We start from the raw sequence: 23,296 nt of genomic DNA on the forward strand, positions 1-23,296 counted from the left end.
AAGGACTTGGACAGGTTAGGAGAGTGAGCAAAGAAGTGACAGATGTTATAGAATATGGAAAAGTGTGAGGTTATGCACTTTGGAAGGAATAATCGGGGCAAACTATTTTCCAAATGGGGAACGACTTCTTGTTAGGTGAATTGGACATTCTGAATTCTCCCTCTGTGTACCCGAACAGGGGCCAGACTGTGGCAACGAGGAGATTTTCACAGTTGCAGGGTTAATGTAAGCCTACTTGTGACACTAATAAAGATCATCATTATTATTATTACCTGGAATTCTGTGTACAGTTCTGGTCGCCACATTATAGGTAGGATGTGATTGCACTGGAGGGGGTGAAGAGGCGATTCACCAGGATGTTGCCTGGGATGGAACGTTTCAGTTCCGAAGCGAGGTTGGATAGGCGTGGGTTGTTTTCGCTGGAGCAGAGAAGACTGAGAGCCGACCTGATCGAGGTGCACAAAATTGTGAGGAGTGTGGTCAGGGTGGATAGGGAGCCACTGTTCCCCTCAGTTGAAGGGTCAGTCACAAGGGGACACAAGTTCATGGTGAGGGGCAAGATGTTAAGCAGGGGGGTTGAGGAAAAACCTTTTCACCCAAAGGGTGGTGACGGTCTGGAACGCACTGCCTGGGAGGGTGGTAGAGGCGGGTTGCCTCACATCCTTTAAAAAGTACCTGGATGAAGACTGGCATGTCAGAACATTCAAGCCTATGGATCAACTGCTGGCAAATGGGGTTAGGTCGGTAGGTCAGGTGTTTTTCGTGTGTCGGTGCAGACTTGATGGGCGATAGGCCTCTTCACTGCTGCTGTTGATACAATGTTAGGTGGCATTGTAGGCAGCCCAGACGATGGCATAAAATTGCAAGGAGATATTGACAGACCAGGTGAATGGGCAAATTTGTGGCAGATGGAATTCAGTGTAATCAAGTGTGAGGTTATCCATTTTGAACCAAAAAAGAATAAAACCGAGGACTTTCTAAATGGAAAGAGGTTAAGTACAGTGGATGTCGAAGGTGCATAGATCCTTAAAATGCCACGAACAAGTGCAGAAATCATCAAAAAGGAATGCCAGCATTTATATCTAGAGGATTGGAGTATAAAGTCACAGAGGTTATGCTGCAGCTATACAAAACCCTGGTAAGACGCCACTTGGAGAACTGTGAGCCATTCTGGGCACCACACCTTCGGGACAATATTGTGGCCTTGGAGGGAGTGCAATATAGATTTACTAAAACGATACGCCACGATACCTGGACTACAGGGGTTAGGTTACGAGATAGATTATTGATTGATTGGTTTTATTTATTGTCACGTGTGCCGAGGTACAGTGAAAAGTATCGTTCTGCGGACAGTCCATAAAGATCGTTCCATACATGAAATAAACCCATAGGACCTACATAAATACAGAGGCAAGGGGTGAGCATACACAGTGCATTCCTACTCAGTAGAGAAGATGTGTGAAGAGATCAGTTCAGTCCATAAGAGGATCATTCAGGAGTCTGGTATCAACGGGGAAGAAACTGTTGTTGAACCTGTTAGTGCGTGTTCTCAGACTTTTCTCTGATGGGAGAAGTTGGAAGAGAGAATAACCCGGATGGGAGGGGTCTTTGATTATGCTGCCCACTTTCCCAAGGCAGAGGGAGGTGTAGACAGAGTCAGTGGATGGGAGGCAGGTTCGTGTGATGGTCTGGGCTGTGTTCGCGATTCTCTGTAGGTTCTTATGATCTTGGACCAAGCAGTTGCCATACCAGGCTGTGATGCAGCCAGGTGGGATCCTTTCTATGGTGCATCTGTAAAAGTTGGTAAGAGTTAATGTGGGCATGCTGAATTTCCTTAATTTCCTGAGAAAGTATAGACACTGTTGTGCTTTCTTGGTCGTAGAGTCGGCGTGGGTGGTCCAGGACAGATTGTTGGTGATGTGCACACCTAGGAATTTGAAGCTGTCAACCATCTCCACGTTGCACCATTGATGCAGACAGGGGTGTGTACGATGCTTCGCTGAAGTCAATGACCAGCTCTTTAGTTTTGCTGACATTTAGGGAGAGATTGTTGTTGTTACGCCACTCCACTTGGTTCTCTGTGTCCTCCTGTCGATATTGAAGATGTCGAGGGATATGGGGGATAGTGTGTGAAAACGGTGCTGAGGTAGATCAGCCAATGATCCCATTGAATGGTTCAGCAGGCTCGATGGGCCGAATGGCCGACTGCAGCTCATATTTGTTGTGGTCTCCTGGACAGGAAGCTGTGAGCTTGGATTTGTCAATCAGCCTGAATCAGCACCTTCAGGAGAATAGGGAGGGTGAATATTAGATACAGCATAGTGAGAATAGAGGGAGATTGTGTGGGATGGAGATTTTCAGCTTTCAGGGAATAAGAGAGGAAAAAATGTGACATAGAAACTAGAATTGTCTGTTCTGAGTTTCTATCCTGTACTGACAGTGATGAGTTTTGTAAATTGTTTTTACAGGATATTAGACGAGGAATTACAGACAGAAATCTCAAACATCAAGTCTCGATCTGACAGTCACTCCCTTCCTTGGAACCTCACTATCTCCCGCCTTTGAATCTAGAAGGAGAAATGTTTTCCCGAACTGACAGCTAAAGATTTCAAACATCAGTGTGACTGGAAAAACACCGAGACCCACACAACACACACCCGAGTGAGAGTGTTCCAGTGAACTGACCGTGGAAACATCAGTGTGACAGGAAAAACACCGAGACCCACACAACACACACCCGAGTGAGAGTGTTCCAGTGAACTGACTGTGTAAACATCAGTTTGATTGGAAAAGCACCAAGACCCACACAACACACACCCGGGTGAGAGAGTTCATAGACTCCCAGAATTTACAGTGCAGAAGGAGGCCGTTTGGCCCATCGAGTCTGCACCGGCCCTTCAAAAGATCAGCCTGCCTAAGCCCACACTTTCACCCTATCACAGTAACCCAATAACTCCACCCAACCTTTTCCGACACTAAGGGCAATTTATCAAGGCCAATCCACCTAACCTGCACGTCTTTGGACTGTGGGAGGAAACCAGAGCACCCGGAGGAAACCCACTCAGTCACGGGGAGAACGTGCAGACTCCAAACAGAGAGTTCCAGTGAACTTACTGTGGAAAGAGCTTTAACCAGTTACACAGCCTGAATAAACATAACATTCACAGTGAGGAGAGACCATACCCATGTTGTGTCTGTGGAAGAGGCTTCAATAGATCATCCAACCTGGAGAGACACGAGGAGACCCATAACATGGAGAAACCGTGGAAATGTGGGGACTGTGGGAAGGGATTCCGAGCCCCATCTGAGCTGGAAACCCATCGACGCAGTCACACTGGGGAGAGGCCATTCACCTGCTCTATGTGTGGGAAAGGATTCACTCAGTCCTCCAGCCTGCAGAGACACCAGCAAATTCACACTGGGGAGAGGCCATTCACCTGCTCTCAGTGTGGGAACGGATTCACTCAGTTATCCAGCCTGCGGACTCACCAGCGTGTTCACACTGGGGAGAAGCCATTCACCTGCTCAAAGTGTGGGAAAGGATTTACTGAGATATCCACCCTGCGGACCCACCAGCGAGTTCACAATGGGGAGAGACCATTCACCTGCTCTCAGTGTGGAAAGGGATTCATTACTTCATCCACCCTGCGGAAACATCAGCGAGTTCACACTGGGGAGAAGCCATTCACCTGCCCTCAATGTGGGAAAGGGTTCCGTTTATCATGCACTCTGCGGATCCATCAGCGAGTTCACACTGGGGAGAGGCCATTCACCTGCTCTCAGTGTGGGAAGGGATTCATTACTTCATCCACCCTGCGTATCCATCAGCGAGTTCACACTGGGGAGAGGCCACTCACCTGCTCTCAGTGTGGGAAGGGATTCAGTGATTCATGCACCCTGCGGAGACATCAGCAAGTTCACACTGGGGAGAGGCCGTTCACCTGCTCTCAGTGTGGGAAGGGATTCTCTCGGTTATCCACCCTGCGGAGACACCAGCGAGTTCACACTGGGGAAAGGCCGTCCAACTCTCAATGTGAGACGGGATTGCATGCTTGATCGGACCTGCTGTGACACCAACAGTTTCACAATCGATTCCAGAGGTTGGATTCTGCTGTTATTGTTTCTGCTCTACACCCAGGACTGCATTTTGTTCATTCTGACAGGTGGTCAGTGGGGATGGTCGGAGGGTTTCTTTCTGCTGCACTGGCCGGTCTCACCACTTTGCCTCCAGTGGGCTGATGCTCTTTGAGCCTTGTTGCTAATACCTGGCTTCAAATTGCACAAGGATCGCAGAATGAAAGCGTGTTTGGAAGTTGAAAATATTTATTTTCCATTTCTGTTTCAAACCCCTCAAAGCGGGCCACGTTGGCATGGAGATGGACCCTGGTGGTTACATGGTTCCATTTATTTGTGCGTTACAGAAGAAAACTATCAGGATGTCAGGATTAGGGTAGCACAAGTGATTAGCACTGTGGCTTCACAGCGCCAGGGTCCCAGGTTCGATTCCCTGCTGGGTCACTGTCGGGTGGAATCTGCACGTTCTCCCCGTGTCTGCGTGGGTTTCCTCCGGGTGCTCTGGTTTCCTCCCACAATCCAAAGACGTGCAGGTTAGGTGGATTGGCCATGATAAATTGCCCTTAGTGACCAAAAAGGTTAGGAGAGGTTATTGGGTTACGGGGATAGGGTGGAAATGAGGGATTAAGTGGGTTGGTGCAGACTCGATGGGTTGAATGGCCTCCTTCTGCTCTGTTATGTTCTATGTTCAAGGTGAGGGTCAGTTTGTCTGAGGTGGACTGGGAAACTGATTGGTGCAGAGAATACCTAATATTTAAGGAATTATGAATTCCCGTGGCGGCTATGAGGGAGTAAGTCGCACATTTGGTAGCTCCCGCTGTGGCTGGACATTTGGACCTTTCCCCCTGACTTTTTTTCGGTTTTACACGCTAAACTCTAAGGTGGAGGCAATTGGGCACTGTTTCCACATATTGGTGTGTGGAAAAAAGAACCAGACGTGCACAAAAGGCAGAAATAAGAAGACAAGCAAGGGCTGGGTTGAAGCTGCAGCAGAAGACAACATGGCTGATGACTGGACCCCTGGTGTGACGGCCCAGCCATCAACGGAGCAGTTGATGCAGGTCATCCAGGATGGCTTTGCAAGGCAGACACAGGACTGGCTACATCCGATAAAATAGTCGATTGATCGGCTGGAACACAGATTGGACGCCCAGGATCGGGCGATCCAGAAGCTGGAGAAAGTGCTAGCGATCAGGAGGAGCACCAAACGGTGGTGGAGCTGGAGGTGGGGATGCTGAAGGATCAGCAGAAAAGGCTTCTGGAGAAGGTAGAGGACCTGGAGAATAAGTTCCGCCGGCAGAACTTAAGAATCGTTGGACTCGCGGAGGGGACTGAGGGAGCTGATGCTGGCACATACGTCGCGGGTATGTCTCAGAAGCTTTTGGGAGATGGGGCATTTCCCCGACCTGTGGAGGTGGACAAGGCATACAGAGCGCTGGCAAGGAAGCCGCAGCGGGGGACCCTCCGAGGGCGATGGTAGTTAGGTTCTACAGGTTCCTTGACAAGGAATGTATTCTTCAGTGGGCCAAGCGTACGCGGAGCTGTAAGTGGGACAATGGTATCCTGTGCGTTTACCAGGACCTGAGCGTGGAGGTGGCCAGGAAGAGGGCCAGCTTCAACCAAATCAAGGCAATCTTTTTTAAGAAGCAGGTGAAGTTTGGGTTGTTGTATCCGGCTCGTCTCTGGGTCACATATGGGGACCAGCACCATTATTTCGAGTCGCCCGAGGACGCGATGGACTTTGTGAAAAGAAAAGGGCTGATGGCGAACTCAGAACTTTTTGAACTACGATGTAACTTTTTGATGCCTGTTTGTCTTTTTTCTCTTCTGTATTTGAGTTCTGTTTAAGAAGGGGGAAGTAAAAGTTATTTGTTTCTTTGTTCTGGTGGGGGTGGGTGGCAGTGCCTTTTACTTTGAATTACTTTGAATTGCACTACTGTGGGATTTTCTTTTAACTGGGTGATTGTTTGGGGACGGCTAGATGAGAGAAGTTGTTTGGATGAGGGGAGGGAGGGAACAATAGATGGGAGACTATCTGGCGCCGGAGGCGAGGGCCACCAAGCTAGCTGGGTGAGCTAGCTCACGGAAGCAAAGTGGGGGGGGGGTATATGGTTAGTTTATGGCATGGGTTAGGTTACAGAGTGTTGTTGCTGGGAGAGGGGAAGGGGGGTAGTTGTTCTGCTGACGAGGGAGGGACTTGGGTTGAGGGACAGAGTGGAGGTCGGGGCTGCCGGGGGGTGGGCTGGAGGAGGCGCGGCGCCAGACACAAAGACTGGAGGGGTCGCGATTTTGATTAACAAGCGGGTGCTATTTGAGGTGGGCAGCATAGTTTTGGATGGGGAGGTCATTATTTTATGGTTAGTGGTAAGCTGGAAGAGATGAAGGTAGTTTTGGTTAACGTGTATGGGGCAAATTGGGATGACGTGGAATTTATAAAGAGGAGTTGGGGAAGATACCTGACCTGGACTCGCACAAGTTGGTCATGGGAGGGGACTTTAATACAGTTATCGATCCCGGTCTGGATCGGTCGTTTTCAAAAACGGGTAGGGTGCCATCAACGGCAAAGGAACTGAAAGGGTTCATGGAGCAGATGGTGGGGGTGGGGGTGGGGGGGGGGGGGTGCGGGGGGCGGTGGATCCATGGAGATTTAGGCAGCTGACGGTGAAGGAGTTCTCTTTCTACTCCCACGTACATAAGGTTTATCCCCGGATCGATTTCTTCATCTTGAGCAGGGCTTTATTGGCGGGGGTGGTGGATGCGGGGTATTCGGCGACTACTGTCTCTGATCATGCTCCACATTGGGTTGAACTGCAGGTTAGTGAAGAAGGTTATCAGCGCCCGCAATGGAGGTTAGATGTAGGGCTGTTGGCGGATGAAGCGGTGAGCGAAAGGCTGAGGAAATGCATGCAAAATTACCTGCAGGTAAATGACATGGGGGAAGTCTCAGCAGCGGTGGCCTGTGAGGCGCTGAAGGCAGTGGTGAGAGGGGAGCTGATTTTGATCCGGGCCTACAGGGATAGGACAGATAGGGCAGAGACGGACCGACTGGTAAAGGAGATTTTGCAGATAGATAGGAGGTACGCGGAGACCCCGGGGGCAGAGCTTTTAAGGGAACGGCGGAGGCTGCAGGCTGAGCTTGGCGTGCTGACCACAGGGAAGGCAGTGGAGCAGCTTAGAAAGGCAAGGGCAGCGATCTACGAACACTGGGAGAAAGCCAGCAGAATGCTTGCACAGCAACTCAGAAAGAGGGAGGCAGCTAGGGAAATAGGGAAAGTAATTGATGGGGAGGGGAACTTGGTGGGAGATTCGGCAGGGGTGAACAAGGCATTCAGGACTTCTATAGTAGGCTGTACAGGTCAGAGCCCCCCACGGGGCCGGAGAAGATGAAACGTTTCTTGGAGGGGCTGACTTTCCCAAACGTGGGTAGGGAGCTGGTAAAAGGGCTAGGGGCCCTGATCAGGGTGGAAAAGATATTGGAGGGCTTGAAGGCCATGCAGTCGGGTAAAGCAGGGCCAGACGGGTACCCAGCGGCATTCTATAAAAAGTTCTCCGGGATATTGGGGCTGGTCAAGGTTTTCAATGAGGCAAGGGACAGAGGGGTTCTGTCCCCGACGATGTCACAGGCCACAATTTTGTTGATTCTGAAACGGGACAAGAACCCGGAGTTATGTGGGTCTTACAGGCCGATATCCCTGCTGAATGTGGATGCCAAACTGCTGGCCAAAATTTTGTCCTCCAGGATTGAGGATTGTGTGCCGGACGTCATCATGGAGGACCAGACGGGGTTTGTTAAGGGCAGGCAGTTGGTGGCCAATGTAAGAAGGCCCCCGGAAAGTAGGGAGGTGGAGGTAGCAGTTGCGATGGATGCGGAAAAGGCTTTTGACCGGGTTGAGTGGGATTATTTATGGGAGGTACTGGGACGATTCGGATTTGGGAAGGGCTTTATTGACTGGGTCAGGCTGCTGTACCAGGCTCTTGTGGCAAGTATACGGATGAACGGGACAACTTCTGACTATAGATTGCACCGGGGGACGAGACAGGGATGCCTCCTCTCCCCACTGTTGCTCACATTAGCTATAGAGCCACTGGCAATTGCTCTGAGAGCTTCAAGTAGTTGGAAGGGGCTGGTCCGGTGTGGGGGGTGGAACACAAGAGTCTCGCTTTATGCCGACGACCTGCTCCTATACGTTTCGGATCCAATAGAGGGGATGGATGAAATTATGGGAATATAAGGGGAATGTGGCCAGTTCTCGGGGTACAAACTAAATATGGGGACAAGCGAGATGTTCGTAATTCAGGCGAGGGGTCAGGGGAGGTGACTGGGTGAGCTGCCGTTTAGGTAGGGGACAGTTTTAGATATCTAGGTATACAAGTGACGTGGGACTGGGGCCGGTTGCCTACATTGAACTTGTCCCGTTTAGTAGAGCAAATGAGGGGCGACTTTCGGAGATAGGATGCACTCCCATTGTCGCTAGCTGGGAGAGTGTAGACGGTGAAAATGACGGTCCTCTCAAAGAACAAAGAAATGTACAGCACAGGAACAGGCCCTTCGGCCCTCCAAGCCCGTGCGGACCATACTGCCCGACTAAACTACAATCTTCTACACTTCCTGGGGCCGTATCCTTCTATTCCCATCCTATTCATATATTTGTCAAGATGCCCCTTAAATGTCCCTATCGTCCCTGCTTCCACTACCTCCTCCGGTAGCGAGTTCCAGGCACCCACTACCCTCTGCGTAAAAAACTTGCCTCGTACATCTACTCTAAACCTTGCCCCTCTCACCTTAAACCTATGCCCCCTCGTAATTGACCCCTCTACCCTGGGGAAAAGCCTCTGACTATCCACTCTGTCTATGCCCCTCATAATTTTGTATACCTCTATCAGGTCGCCCCTCAACCTCCTTCGTTCCAGTGAGAACAAACCGAGTTTATTCAATCGCTCCTCATAGCTAATGCCCTCCATACCAGGCAACATTCTGGTAAATCTCTTCTGCACCCTCTCTAAAGCCTCCACATCCTTCTGGTAGTGTGGCGACCAGAATCTCGAGATTTCTGTTTGTATGTCTCCCCATCTTCATTCCGTGGTCCTTTTTTAAGCGGGTCAACAAAATTATCATGGGCTTTGTGCGGGTGGTGGAGGTAGTAGTTGCGATGGATGCGGAAAAGGCTTTTGACCGCGAGTGAGGAAGGCGATGCCCGAGCGGAGTCGGGGAGAGGGGGAGCTGGCGCTGTCGAATTTTAGTAACTATTACTGGGCGGCTAACATAGCCATGATTAGGAAGTGGGTGGTGGGGGCGGGGTCAGCCTGGGAGCAGATGGAGGCGGCTTCGTGTAAAAGCACCAGTCTGGGGGCGTTGGTAACGGTGCCTCTGCCGTTCCCGCCAGCGCGGTACTCCACCAGCCCCGTAGTGGAGGCTGCCCTGAGAGTTTGGGGACAATGGAGGAGGTCTGTGGGAGCATCGGTCTGGTCCCCAATTTATGATAATCATCGGTTTGACCTGGGGAGCATGGATGGGGGGGTTCCGAATATGGTGGAGGGCGGGGATTGAGAGGATGGGGGATTTGTTCATAGAAGGGAGCTTTCCGAGCATGAGGTCTCTGGAGGAGAAATTTAGGTTGGTGAGGGGGAACAATTTCAGATATCTACAGGTGCGGGACTTTCTGCACAGACAGATACCATCCTTCCCACTCCTGCCACTAAGGGGGATCCAGGTCAGGGTAGTTTCCAGAGGATGGGTGGGGGAGGGGAGCGTCTCTGACATCTACAAAGTACTCATGGAGGCAAAGGAGACGCAGACAGAGGAGCTGAAGCGTAAGTGGGAGGAGGAGTTTGGAGGTAAGATGGAGGATGGCTTATGGGCGGACGCATTGAGTAGAGTCAACGCGACCGCAGCATGCGCCAAGCTTAGCCTGATCCAATTCAAGGTGGTCCACCGGGCCCACATGACAGTGGCCCGGATGAGCAGATTCTTTGGGGTAGAGTCCAGGTGCGCAAAATGTGCGGGAGGACCAGCGAACCATGTTCCCATGTTGTGGGCGAGTCCAAAACTTAGGGGATACTGGCAGGGGTTTGCTGACGTCATGTCCAAGGTATTAAAAACAAGGGTGGCGCCGAGTCCAGATGTGGCGATTTTTGCGGTGTCGGAGGACCCGGGAGTCCAGGAGAAAGAGGCGGACGTTCTAGCCTTTGCTTCCCTGGTAGCCCGGAGATGAATACTGCTAGCTTGGAGGGACTCAAAGCCCCTGAAGTCGGAGACCTGGCTATCGTACATGGTGAGCTTTCTCTGCCTGGAGAAAATTAAGTTGGCCCTGAGAGGGTCACTCTTGGGGTTCGCCCGGAGGTGGCAACCATTCATTGACTTCTTCGCGGAAAATTAATCGTCAGCAGAAGTGTGGGGGGAGGGGGGGTCAATTAGGCAGGTCCTGGGGTGATGGGAGTTGTATTGTTCCATGTAAATTGTTTATATTGTTGTTTACAATGCCAAAAAATACCTCAATAAAATTGCTTATTAAAAAAAAATATTGAAGGAATTATTACATATTTATCAGGGGGTCGGTTTGCTCAGTTGGCAGGATGACTGGTTTGTGATGCAGAGCAAGGCCTACAGTGAGGATTCAACTCCCGTACAGGCTGAGTTTATTCATGAAGGCCCCGCCTTCTCAACCAAGCCCCTCGCCTGAGGTGTGCTGACCCTCGGGTTAAATCACCACCAGTCAGCTCTCTCTCTGTCAAAGGGAGAGCTGCCTATGGTCCTCTGGGATTTTTGGACTTTTATTTCACATATGTACAACAAATATAGATTCCTTTAAGGAACAAAAATCATTCCAACAGGAAAAAAAATGTAACCGCGGCGAACAAGAAAAGTTAAAGATCCCATCAGATCAATGGAAGAGGCTCACAACCTGGTCAAAATAGTAGTAAACCTGAGGATTGGGAATTTCCGTGAGAATTCAGCAAAGGAGGACCAAGAAACAGATAAAGCAAAATATAATATGAGAGCAAACTGGGGAGAAACATAAAAAACGACTGGAAAAGCTTCCATCGGTATGTAAAAAGGAAAAGATTGTCAAAGACAAATGTGTCCATTCCAGGCAGAGACAGGACAGTTCATAATAGGGAATGAGGAAATGGCAGAGAAACTAAACAATGTGTGTCCGTCTTCACAGAGGAAGATGCAAAAATTTCCCCAAAACACTAGAGACCCAAGGGCCTCGTGAACACAAGGGTCTGGAAGAGATAAGAATTAGTGAAAAAGTAGTACTGGAGAAATTAATGGGGTTGGGAGTGAATAAATCCCCAAATGCTGATGATCTACATCCCAGTGTTGGAATGAGGTGGCTGTAGAGATCGCTATTCCTCATTCTAAATTCTCCTGGCTCTATCTGAATGGACAAACCTTTGTCTGAGCCAAACGTTTCCTTTTTACGTACCTACAGAAGCTTTTAGTCCATTTGTATGTATTTTGCTGGTTCACATTCATATTCTATTCTCCCTCGCTTTCTCAGTATCTTGGTCCTTTGCTGTATTATAAAATCCTCCCAATCCTCAGGTTTATTATTATTTCTGATAACTTTATCAGCCTTTTCTTTCAATCTTATCCAATATTTCACTTCCTCTGGTAGTCACGGTTCTCTTGATGTTTTGGGGTTCTTCAGCCTTGAAGGAATGTAAATTGTGTAATAATTATTGAAAGTCTATCCATTGCCTGTGGACTGTCACACCTTTTAATGTATTTACCCCAATCCACCTCAGCTAATTTGTCCCTTCTACCTTCATAATTTCCTTCAAACTTAATACTCTGGCTTCAGATTGGAATACCTCATATTCAATATTCTGGTCACTCATCCCTAAAGGTTATTTTTCAGCGTGATTATCAATTAGCCCTTTATCATTGCATAATATTAAATCTACAAAAGCCTGTTCTCAAGTTGGTTCCTCAACTTACTGCTGTAGATAACTGTCCCTAACACACACACCGGAAACTTGTCCTCCACAGCATTAGTGCTCATTAGGTTTACCCAGTCTATATGCAGATTTTATGGTGCCCATTAATGTTTTACCCATTCTGCATGCTTCTCTAATCTGATTAATACCATGTCCCACACAACCCCTGCTGTTTGGTGGCCTACAACAGCTCTTACCAATGTTTCCTGCCCCATGCTGTTTCTTGGCTCCACCCAAACACATTCCACATTTTGTATTCCTGATCTGAGATCCACCCTTACTAATGTTCTGATGCCGTCCCTTATTATCCGAGCAACACCACCTCCTTTTCCTTTTTTCCTGCATCATCAACAAACTCAGTGACCATACCTTTGGTCCTGTCATCAAAGTCATTGATATGAATTGTGAAACGTTGATGTTCCAGCACTGATCCCTGTGACACACCGCTCATTACATCTTGCCAACCAGAAAATGGCCTATTTGTGCCTACACTCGGTTTTCTGGCAGCTCGCTAATCTTTCCCTGTGAAAGACAGTTCTGGGATTAAAGACTGCCAGACGGCGAAAAGAACGGAAGTAAATCCTCGGGAATGAATCATCACTTTGGACTGATTCTGAGACAATTAAGTTTCGACTTCCAGGGCAGACTAACTAATCGTGGAGTGCGACTTTAGATTGTGTAACTTTGGTACGGTAGCACAGTGGTTAGCCCTGTTGCTTCACAGCGCCAGGGTCCCAGGTTCGATTCCCACTTGAGTCTGCACGTTCTCCTCGTGTCTGAGTGGGTTTCCGCCAGGTGCTCCAGTTTCCTCCCACAAGTCCTGAAAGATAATAATCTTTATTATCACAAGGTGGCTTATATTAACACTGCAATGAAGATACTGTGAAAAGCCTGTAGTCACCACACTCTGTTGACTGTTAGGGTACACAGATGGAGAATTCAGAATGTCCAATTCACCTAACAGCACGTTTTTGGGGGCTTGTGGGAGGAAACCAGAGCACGCGGGAGAACCCCACGCAGACACAGAGAGAACATGCAGACTCCACACAGTGACCCAAGCCGGGAATCAAAACTGTGACAATGGAGCAGTGAAGCAACAGTGCTGACCACTGTGCTACTGTGTTGCCCACAATGTGCTTGTTAGGTGAATTGGACATCCTGAATTCTCCCTCAGTGTACCCGAACAGGCGCCTGAGTGTGGCGACTAGGGGATTTTCACAGTAACTTCATTGCAGTGTTAATGTCAGCCTACTTGTGACAATTATAAAGATTATTATTAATATTATAAACGGGCAAAGTATGTGTAAGTTAAAGTAGCTTCTAGTTTATTTGTTGCATTAAAAGTCATAAAACGTGAAGTCCGTTGTGTGATTCTTTAATTTGTTGACTGAGAATTCAATTTCTTTTTCTTGCTGACCTGCATGGAGTTTCCAATCCACAAATATTGACTTCCCATTTGAGTCTCGGGCACCTTTCTGTCTGTATCGCTCGTGTCAATGACAGCCAGGTGTTGGAGCTGAGGGCTGAATTTAGCTGAGCATAAAGGGGCCTATCCACTAATACACAGGAAGGCACTGGAGGCCTGACTGGGAAACGGATCTCGTACTAATCGGGGGGGGGGGGGGGGTGGTGACTGGGTCTGATCGTAATGCGACCCCCAGGGTTCAGTGCCCCTGTGTCCAAAGCACGGAGTCGTAGGAATGGAGTACAGAGGAGCTGAAGGAAAACCATTTGGGACCGGAAGATTGTGAACATCTTTTTACTCTGGTTGTCTTTAATCCTCAAGTAATTTTCTGTTAGTTTTTTTAAACCATGTTCTGTTTCGTCAATTAACTTTTAACCAGAAAATATTTGAATTTGTTGGACTTTTCCTGATTAAATATGTTCACTTTCGGGAGAGTGGGTGAGAGGGATTGACAGGCTCTTTAACAGAAAGTGAGTCCCTCTAAGGTAATTGGCAAAGGAGCCAGAGGGGTTGAGGAGATTTGATTTTTCTTTTGACACAGTGTTTGAAAATGGGTTTAAGGAATCAATCGTGACTGACGAATTTATCAAGGTTCACTGAGGAAGTGACAAGGGATGTCAATAAAGGGGAACCTGTAGATGTGCTTTATCTGAATTTCCAGAAGATATTTCCCAAGGTGCCACATCAAAGGTTATTGCACAAAATAAGAGCTCAGGGTGTGGGGGCAACACATCAGCATGGATAGAGGATTGGTTAGCTAACAGGAAGCAGCCAGTAGGTATAAATGGGTCATTTCTGGGTGGGTAAGATGGGACAAGTGGAATGTCACCAGGATCAGTGCTGGGCTCTCAACCATTTACAATCTGTATGAATGTGTTGGATGGTGAGATTGAACGTATGACTCAAATGCAGGCAGGGAAGTAATTTGTGAAGTGGATTGTATGTGTGGAGCAAACATTTCAACATTTGTTACTGAAATGTGGCAACAAGATGGAACAATCCACAAACAATTCAGGGGCTGATTTAAAGGAATAACTAGGCCGTACTTGCATTACTGTCTGTGCGGAGTCTGCACATTCTACCAGTGTCTGCGTGGATTTCCTCCGGGTGCTCCGGTTTCCTCCCACAATCCAAAGATGTGCAGGTTAGGTTGATTGGCCATGATAAATACCCTTAGTGTCCAAAACAAAAAGGCTGGGTAGGGTTACGGGATAGGGTGGAGATGTGTGCTTAGGTAGGGTGCTCTTTCTAAGGGCAGTGCTGACTCGATGGGTCGAATGGCCACCTTCTGCACTGTAAATTCTATGGAGGGAATGTCACCATGGGAACAAAAAGTCCCTGGTTTCAGTTGGTGATTGGGGAGAAGGGTTAGGACAGGTGAGGGAGAAGGTTAATACTGTCATCATTCAGAACAACACAGACTATAAAGGAACAACTGAGGAACTTCTCTGTCCAATTTAATATTCACATAATATATTCAGAGACAGAATGACAGGAACTTGCAATCAGTTTGCAGATAACTCCGATATTTTCCATTCTTAAATATTTTGTCTTGAAAGATACCAAATGGGATGAAGCCAAATCTTTAAAAGGCAAATTCTTTGGTTCAAATCGCCACTGTGCTGTCAGTGGAAAGGGTTAACTTCTCTGCTCTCAAGGGTGTTGGAACAAACGTGCTCAAATGTGCACAACTGTGTTGACTTTACGTAACACCATTTTAAACTTTGTTTTCTCAATTCTTTTGGCAACTTGTTCTGCTTTGCCCAAATGTGTTTTCTCCTCTTTCTTCAGGCACTTTTCCAAATGACTCAAATAAAACTAAAGAAAAATAAAAGTAAAACAATCAGCTTTCACAGGTAACCAAAGCTTCAACCTTCTTAGACCAAAAAGACTTAAAGAGGGTGGAGCTTCCAAATGATTGTGAAACCCAATGCACAACGATAAGGCTGAAGTTTAACTTAAGAGAATCCAACTTTTCTCTGCCTTTTACAATTGTACAAATAAATTGCAATTCATACTTAAAGATTTACTTTCACTCAGTAATTATGATAAGAAGTCTTACAACATCAGGTTAAAGTCCAACAGGTTTGTTTCAAACACTAGCTTTCGGAGCGCAGCTCCTTCCTCAGGAAGAAGGAAGGAGCAGTGCTCCGAAAACTAGTGTTTGAAACAAACCTGTTGGACTTTAACCTGGTGTTGTAAGACTTCTTACAGTAATTATGATGTTACTTTTCTCAGCACAGACTCCTTAGATAAAATCTCAATTGTTCACTTCTCTTGTAGCTGGTGTGTGGAGAAGATCATGTTCACTGTAAACATGTCAGCACAGAAACCGCACTGTGCTTCTGGACACACTCAGTCTGCAAGTAGATGAATCTTGTAAACTTGACCCTCATGAAGGTCTTCCCAGTGATGCTAAGGAGTGAGACATCCCTGTAGTTGTTGCAATCTCCTCTGTCACTGCTGTTTTTATAGGTTATGATGATTTTAGCATCATACACATGGAATTGTTCCGACTTCCCAACAGAGGAGGTCATGAAGGTGTGACAGTCGATGGGATTTTGTGTTTGAGGAGTTCAGCTGGAATTCCATCCTTGCCGGGCACCTTTCTGCTTGCTCAGCAATCAATGGCCTTTTCCAGCTCAACCATGACAGGAAGCTGCAGGAGAGTCAGACAGCGACTGGGAGATGTCCGTCTGACGGAGCACAGCTGTCAGTCATGTTCAACCCAGCGGGACATCTGTTTACATCTGTCAGGATGTCACTCTCTGAGATTTCAGGGAACAACTTTGGTGATGGTCAGACCCAGAGCCCTCTTCTTCCCAGCACACAGAGATTTCTGTTATCTTTTTAATATAAATTTAGAGTAACCACTTATTTTTTTCCAATTAAAGGGGCAATTTAGCATAGCCAATCCACCTAACCAGCACATCTTTGGGTTGTGGGTGTGAGACCCATGCAGTCATGGAGAATGTGTAAACTCCACGCAGACAGTGACCTGGGGCCGGGATCGAACCCGGGTCCTCAGCGCCATAGGCGGCATTGCTAACCACTGAGCCACTGTGCAGCCCGAGATGTCCATTATCACAGGCCGTTTGGAGTTATTGACGTTGGCTGATCCAGTGTTTATTTGCACAATCTCTCCATGTTTTACACAACTGTCTTGACTACTTTCAAGTGATGCCTTGTTCTCGGTGTTGGGTTTATGTTGTACATCAGGTCGGCTTTGCTTTTTGCTTCAATGACAGATGTCATCTCTGCTGAGGGGCTCTCAAACCAATCTGTGTTGTGGGTTCCACCTTTACCTTCGAATCCTGTAGGATCGTTACAGTGCAGAAGGAGGCCATTTGGCCCATCGAGTCTGCAGCGACCCTCTGAAAGAGCACTCAACCTCGGCCCACTCCCCCGCTCTATCCCCTAACCCTGGCTGCTGCTGCTGTGTCAGAAATCATTGAACACAGTGACTTCCAAGTTTCATCAATATCAATGTTGATTGATGAAGTTTTTATTGATGTGCCTGTGAAATATTTCAGTTTAGTTTAATGCTCCTTGATAATGTAATTTCACAATGGACATGTTACTGTGAGGAATGTGTGAGTAACAATTGTCAGCAAGGATTAATCAGCACTTTCTAATTGGAGATGTTAATCAGTGGAACCTTTCAAACTCTGAATTGTAGATTTTGTATCAAACGTCGTTTAGGATGATCCTGTTAAAGAGTTCTTAAATGAAGGAGAATATCAGACGGTGTGCTTTGAAAATGGGACATCGCAGCCTTGAAAATTAGTGACATCTTAAAATATTAAACTGCAGCCAGTTCTATGGTTTGTTCACATCAGCAGAATCAAACCAGATATGGTCAGACCATCAATGCTGGATGTGATTAACAGCAGCATAAACAGTAAAATCCAATCCCTGAACTCACTGGTCAACTTGCTGATGTCGCAGCTCATATTGTGACTGAGTGAATCCCTTCCCACAGCGTCGATGGTCGGTCTCGGCCCTTTGTGAATTTGTTGGTGTGCACTGAAGGTGGATGATTTCCTGAGTGTCTTTCCAATGAAACTACAGCTGAATAGCTTCTCCAAAGTGTAACTTCACTGGTGTCTGAGCAGACTGGATGATTGAGTGAATCCCTTCCTGCACACTGAGCAGGTAAACGGTCTCCCGGTGTGAACACGATTGTGTACACTGAGATTAGATAAAGACGTGAACCACTTTCCACAGGATATGGATATCTGAGGACTGAGTAAATGTGTTGGTGTAACATGAGTCTAGCTGACTGAGTAAATCCCTTCCCACACACCGAACAGGCGAACAGCCTCTTCTCAGCATGATATCGCTGGTGTAACATGAGGCCAGCTGATTGAGTAAATCCTTTCCCACACTCAGAGCAGGTGAATGGTCTCTCTCCTGTGTGAATACGCGGTGGGTTTCCAGCAGGCATCGATAATTGAATCCCTTCCCACAGTCCCCACATTTCCATGTCTTCATCATCCAGATGTCCTTGTATCTCTCCAGTTCGGACACCCAGTTGAAGCCTTGTCCATACAGAATACATGGATGTTTCCTCCTCCACACGAATGGTGCAGGCTGTGTATTTGGTTCAAGCACTTTGCGCAGTCAGTGTTCTGGAACTCAGATGTGCCTGTGTCTCTGTGCTTTCCCAATCACATTGCTGTTCGTACTGTTCTCCCACAGATAGAACAGACAAACATTTCTCAAATAGAACATAGAACATTTCTCCTTCACATTCAATGGCCGTTGATTAACAGCTACTCATGAAGCCATTAACTCCGCCAAATGCTGTTGTAATATTTGGTTGAGTTTCCAGTCTTTGAATTCTCCCCTTTTAATCCCCTGTAAAAGGAGTTTACAAAATCCATCGCTGTCAGTACAAAATAGACATTTAGAAAAGTCAATTCTAGTTTCGCTGGAATGTTTGTTCAATTCTTGTTCCCCCAAAGCTGTAAATCCCAGTCCCACACACTCTCCCTGTGCTGAAATCCAAATCCATCTCACCATTTCTTTCCTCCACTGGCAGTTTTCTCCCTCCCTCTCCTCTGCCTGGGTTCAGTTCTCCAGCTCCTGTCTGCAGACTGACAATAAAACCAATGGGTCTTTTTGGGGGATTGGGGCCTCCAGCGGGTGTTTGTAAATCCTCCCCACCCACCTGCCAGGGTTTCCTTCCTTGCCAGAGATCAGAGTCCTCATTGATTTGAGTGCAAAGTGAACACTCTTATTTCTTGTCCTCCTCCCCCATCCTCTGATGTGAACCATCCTCCAGTGTCTGAAGCAGGATGGTGCCCGTTAACCTGGGCCTGTTCCCAGGTTGCGTTTTGTACTTTAACCTGGTGTAAGACTTCTTACTGCGCTCACCCCAGTCCAACGGTGGCGTCTCCACATAATGATTGTGAAGGGTTTGCTCCAGCTCACAATGCCCGGGGAGTGATTGACGGCTGCTCCGGACCAATAATGCGAGGGCTCGGGACTGGCGGACCGAGTGGGAGCGGCTGGTCCTCCAACCAATCGCAGTGAATGAGGGGCGGGGCTGAGTCAGGATCTCCCTCATTGACTGAGAATCTGCATCATTCTGAGTTCTTCCCATTGGCCGCGGGTTCCACAACCTCATTTCTTGCCTGAGAGGTGTTGACCAATGGGAAGATTTGAGGACCGGATGGACTCGGTCCTCCAGCCAATCAGACTGCGGGCTGTGTGTGAATTACGACTGAGTTTACGATTGAAATGTCTTCCTGAGTCAAACCTCGGAGTAAAACACTTTGTTTCCACTTCAGCGAACTTTAAAAAAAAATTCCATTGCCCGTTCTACAGAACTGTTACAAAAAGCAACAACAAACGTTAACCCTGTTTCTCTCGCCACATGTGGCACAGTCGGTACCACTGCTGCCTCACAGCGTCAGTGACCAGTGTTGAATTCCGGCCTCGGATGACTGTGTGGAGTTTGTGCATTCGCCCCGTGTCTGTGGGGGTTCCCTCCGGGTGCTCCAGTTTTCTCCCATGTGCAGGTTTGGTGGATTGACTATGCTAAATTGCCCCTTAGTGTCCAAAGATGAGATGGGTTTACGGGGCTAGGGGAAGGGAAGTGCACCTGGGTGCGGTGCTCTTTTGTGGGGTAGGTGCAAACCCGATGGGCTGAATGGCCTCCTTCTGCACTGTAGGGATTCTCTGATGCTGTCAGACCCGCTGGGTTAATGTCGCATTTACTGTTTTCAATCTACATTATACACATTTTTAATCCACTAATTATATTTATTGAACCACTGTACCATCAACTACTCGGAGCAGTGTGTTGATGTTTCAGCTACTTTGTAGGATTTTCGCTCTCACAGTCTGATGGGTCTGTCTGGGGGTATTTCCCTGGTACTGTCCATGTGTTTGGGTGTTTGTGTATTTTAGGGAACATGTAGAACTTCCTTCGTTCTGCCCGTTGTCCCCTCAGATATTCCCATCTGTTTTTGGTTAATGTGTCTGGGGTCTGAGTTCTTCTAGTCTGTCTCCAATTCTCCTTCCTGTCTCGGGCATATGGGTCAAGGTAGCTTGGTGTTGTGATTCGTGTTGTTTACTTGTCTGTCTGTCTCCAGCAGGTATTGTTGTCTCTCGATAATGATTGTGCTGATACCCTTATCTTCTGGTCTGATGAACATATCCGTGTTGGATCCAAGCTCCCGGATTGTCTGTCTTCTCTCCGGGTAAGATTCTGTCTCTTGTATTTCACTGTGACAGGGCAGAGACCCGATTGAAGGGATTCAAACATGGGAGTTCTGGGAAAGATGGGCAAGGATTTGGGAGGTGACAACATGTTCAAAGAGTTTGGAGAGGAGAGGGAGGTTGAAGATGGGGCAGTAATTTGTAAGGATGGCAGGGTCAAGGGTTTGTTTTATTGAGGGGGTGATGATGGCAGATTTGAAGGACAGAGGGACAGTAGCTGAAGAGAGAGAAATGTTGACAATATCCATGGACACAGGGTAGTTGGCTGATCAGTAGCTCAGTGGGAATAGCGTCGATGGAGCAGGAGCTGGGTCTCATGGACAACAGAAGAACATAAGAATTAGGAACAGGAGTAGGCCATCTGGCCCCTCGAGCCTGCTCCGCCATTTAATGAGATCATGGCTGATCTTTGTGGACTCAGCTCCACTCTCCGGCCCATACACCATATCCCCGAATCCCTTTATTCTTTAGAAAGGCATCTATCTTTTTCTTTAAAATGTTTAAAGAAGGAGCCTCAACTGCTTCACTGGGCAAGGAATTCCAGAGATTCACAACCCTTTGGGTGAAGAAGTTCCTTCTACACTCCGACCTAAATCTACCTCCCCTTAGTTTGAGGCTATGCCCCCTAGTTCTGCTTTCCCCGACCAGAGGAAACAACCTGCCCGCATCTATCCTATCTATTCCCTTCAGAATTTTATATGTCTCAATAAGATCCCCCTGCATCCTTCTAAACTCCAATGAGTACAGTCCCAGTCTACTCAACCTCTCGTCATAATCTAATCCCCTCAACTCTGGGATCAACCTAGTGAATCTCCTCTGCAATCCCTCCAGTGCCAATATGTCCTTTCTCAGGTAAGGAGACCAAAACTGAACACAATACTCCAGATGTGGCCTCACCAACACCTTATACAATTGCAGCATAACCTCACTAGTCTTGAACTCCATCCCTCTAGCAATGAAAGACAAAACTCGATTAGCCTTCTTAATCACCTGTTGCACCTGCACACCAACTTTTTGCGACTCGTGCACCAGCACACCCAGGTCCCTCTGCACAGCAGCATGTTTTAACATCTTACCGTTTAAATAATAATCCATTCTTCTGTTATTCCTCCCAAAATGGATAGCCTCACACTTGGCAACATTGAATTCCATCTGCCAGACCCTAGCCCATTCACCTAACCTATCGAAATCCTTCTGCAGACTTCCGGTATCCTCTGCCCTTTTTGCTTTACCACTCATCTTAGTGTCGTCTGCAAACTTTGACACATTGCCCTTGGTCCCCAACTCCAAATCATCTATGTAAATTGTGAACAACTGCGGGCCCAACACTGATCCTTGAGGGACCCCACTAGTTACAGGTTGCCAACCAGAGAAACACCCATTTATTCCCACTCTCTGCTTTCTGTTAGTTAACCAACAAGATGAGCTCTGAGAGGGCATGAGGGGAGATGGGAGAGAAACTAGAGAAAGATGTGGGTTCAAGCTCGGGAAAGGATGAAATTTAGAGACAGTTTGGTCCGGTGGGCTCGTGGAAGGGAGGGAAGCAGCAGAGGCAGCTGATCGGATTTACTCAATCTCTGTCACAAAGAAGCTCCACAAGCTCCTCACACTTCTTGTTGGAGGTGAGGATGGAAGAGACAGGGGAGAGCGAGAGTACTTCAAAAGGAACTAACTTGTGTCAAAGATATTGAAATGTTTCAAGACTGCGTATTTAACACAAATCTAATTTATTTGACTTTTAGCAAATATATTAGCCCCTGTAAATGGGCTGGAGTTTGTTATCAGCAGAAAGAGACCCAAATGAACATGGTTCAGTCCTGAATGTGAGGAACAGTAAAATCCAATCACTGTGGTTACTTGTGGCCTCGTTGGTGTCTCAGCAGGTGGGATGACTGAGTGAATCCCTTCCCACAGAGGGAGCAGGTGAATGGCCTCTCCCCAGTGTGCATTCGCTGGTGCTTCAGCAGGTTGGATGACTGAGTAAATGCCTTCCCACACTTGGAGCAGGTGAATGGTCTCTCCTCACTGTGACTGCGTCGATGAGTTTCCAGCTGGGATGGGGAAGTGAATCCTTTCCCACAGTCCGCACATTTCCACGGTTTCTCCTCAGTGTGACTGCATTTGTGTCTCGTGAGGCCTGATGATCGACTGAATCCTCGTCCACACACACAACACGTGTACGGTTTCTCCCCACTGTGACCAATGCTTTTTTCGTCCATGATCAATGATATTCAGCAACGATAAATTGAGGACTCTGTCAGATCCTGATGTGACGCTTGGTTTGCGTTTCCGGACTTTGAAGCCTCCCCTTCGAACACCTTGTAAAACTGATTGAAAACAGAAAATAGGGAGTGAGAGAGAACCCACAAAAACACAAAGGCAGATTGTGAAATTGAGCTGAATGAATCTGGTCATTTGTGGGGAAAAAGTGACCGTGAAAACTGCTGGATTGTCATAAAAACCCAACTGTCCTCTTTGGGAGGAGAGAGAAAGAGGTGAAGAGGGATTTTGTACATCTACAAGACATACTAAGAGAGTAGTTGGCAAAGCAACTTCGATCTTGAGCTTCATAAACAGTAACATTGATACCAAAACTATACTTCTGGTGGCACAGTGGTTAGCACTGCTGCCTCACAGCGCCAGGGACCCGGGTTCAATTCCGGCCTTGGCGACTGTCTGTGTGGAGTTTGCACTTTCTCCCAGTGTCTGCGTGGGTTTCCACCCGGTGCTCAGGTTTCCTCCAACAGTCCAAAGAAGGGCACCTTAGGTGGACTGGCCTTGATAAATTGCCCCTTAGTGTCCAGGAATGTGCAGGTTAGGTGGGGCTATGGGGTTACAGGGACAGGGTAGGTGTGTGGGCCTAGGCAGGGTGCCCTTTCAGAGAATCACTGCAGACTCGATGGGCCGAATGGCCTCCTTCTGCTCTGCAGGAATTCTATGGTTCTAATTCTATTCTATGAATCTTTATAAAACTCTGGTCACCACTCTTCAGGAAGAATGTGAAGGTTCTTGGAGAAGGTGCAGAGGAGATTTACCAGAATGGTTCCAGCAAAGGAGGTTGAGGGGAGATTTGATTCAGGGACA

General features: G+C 47.6%; 1 protein-coding gene across 8 annotated transcripts in view; it reads right to left on the reverse strand.

Moving 5' to 3' along the window:
* Positions 1–1,282: 1,282 nt before the first annotated feature.
* LOC140419507 (uncharacterized) overlaps positions 1,283–23,296 on the reverse strand; it is a 28,317-nt gene continuing 6,303 nt past the window's right edge. For 3 of the 8 annotated variants that reach the window (XM_072503397.1, XM_072503394.1, XM_072503395.1), the window contains one exon: positions 21,923–22,539. The gene's annotated coding sequence lies outside the window, so the exon portion shown is untranslated. Of the gene's footprint in view, positions 2,282–14,907; positions 15,302–16,944; positions 18,344–21,922; positions 22,540–23,296 lie in introns of those variants that run through there. The other 5 variants (XR_011945831.1, XM_072503393.1, XM_072503398.1 and 2 more) reach the window with 4 other exon arrangements.

This window comes from Scyliorhinus torazame, chromosome 5 (assembly GCF_047496885.1).
Source record: "Scyliorhinus torazame isolate Kashiwa2021f chromosome 5, sScyTor2.1, whole genome shotgun sequence".
Lineage (NCBI taxonomy): Eukaryota > Metazoa > Chordata > Chondrichthyes > Carcharhiniformes > Scyliorhinidae > Scyliorhinus > Scyliorhinus torazame.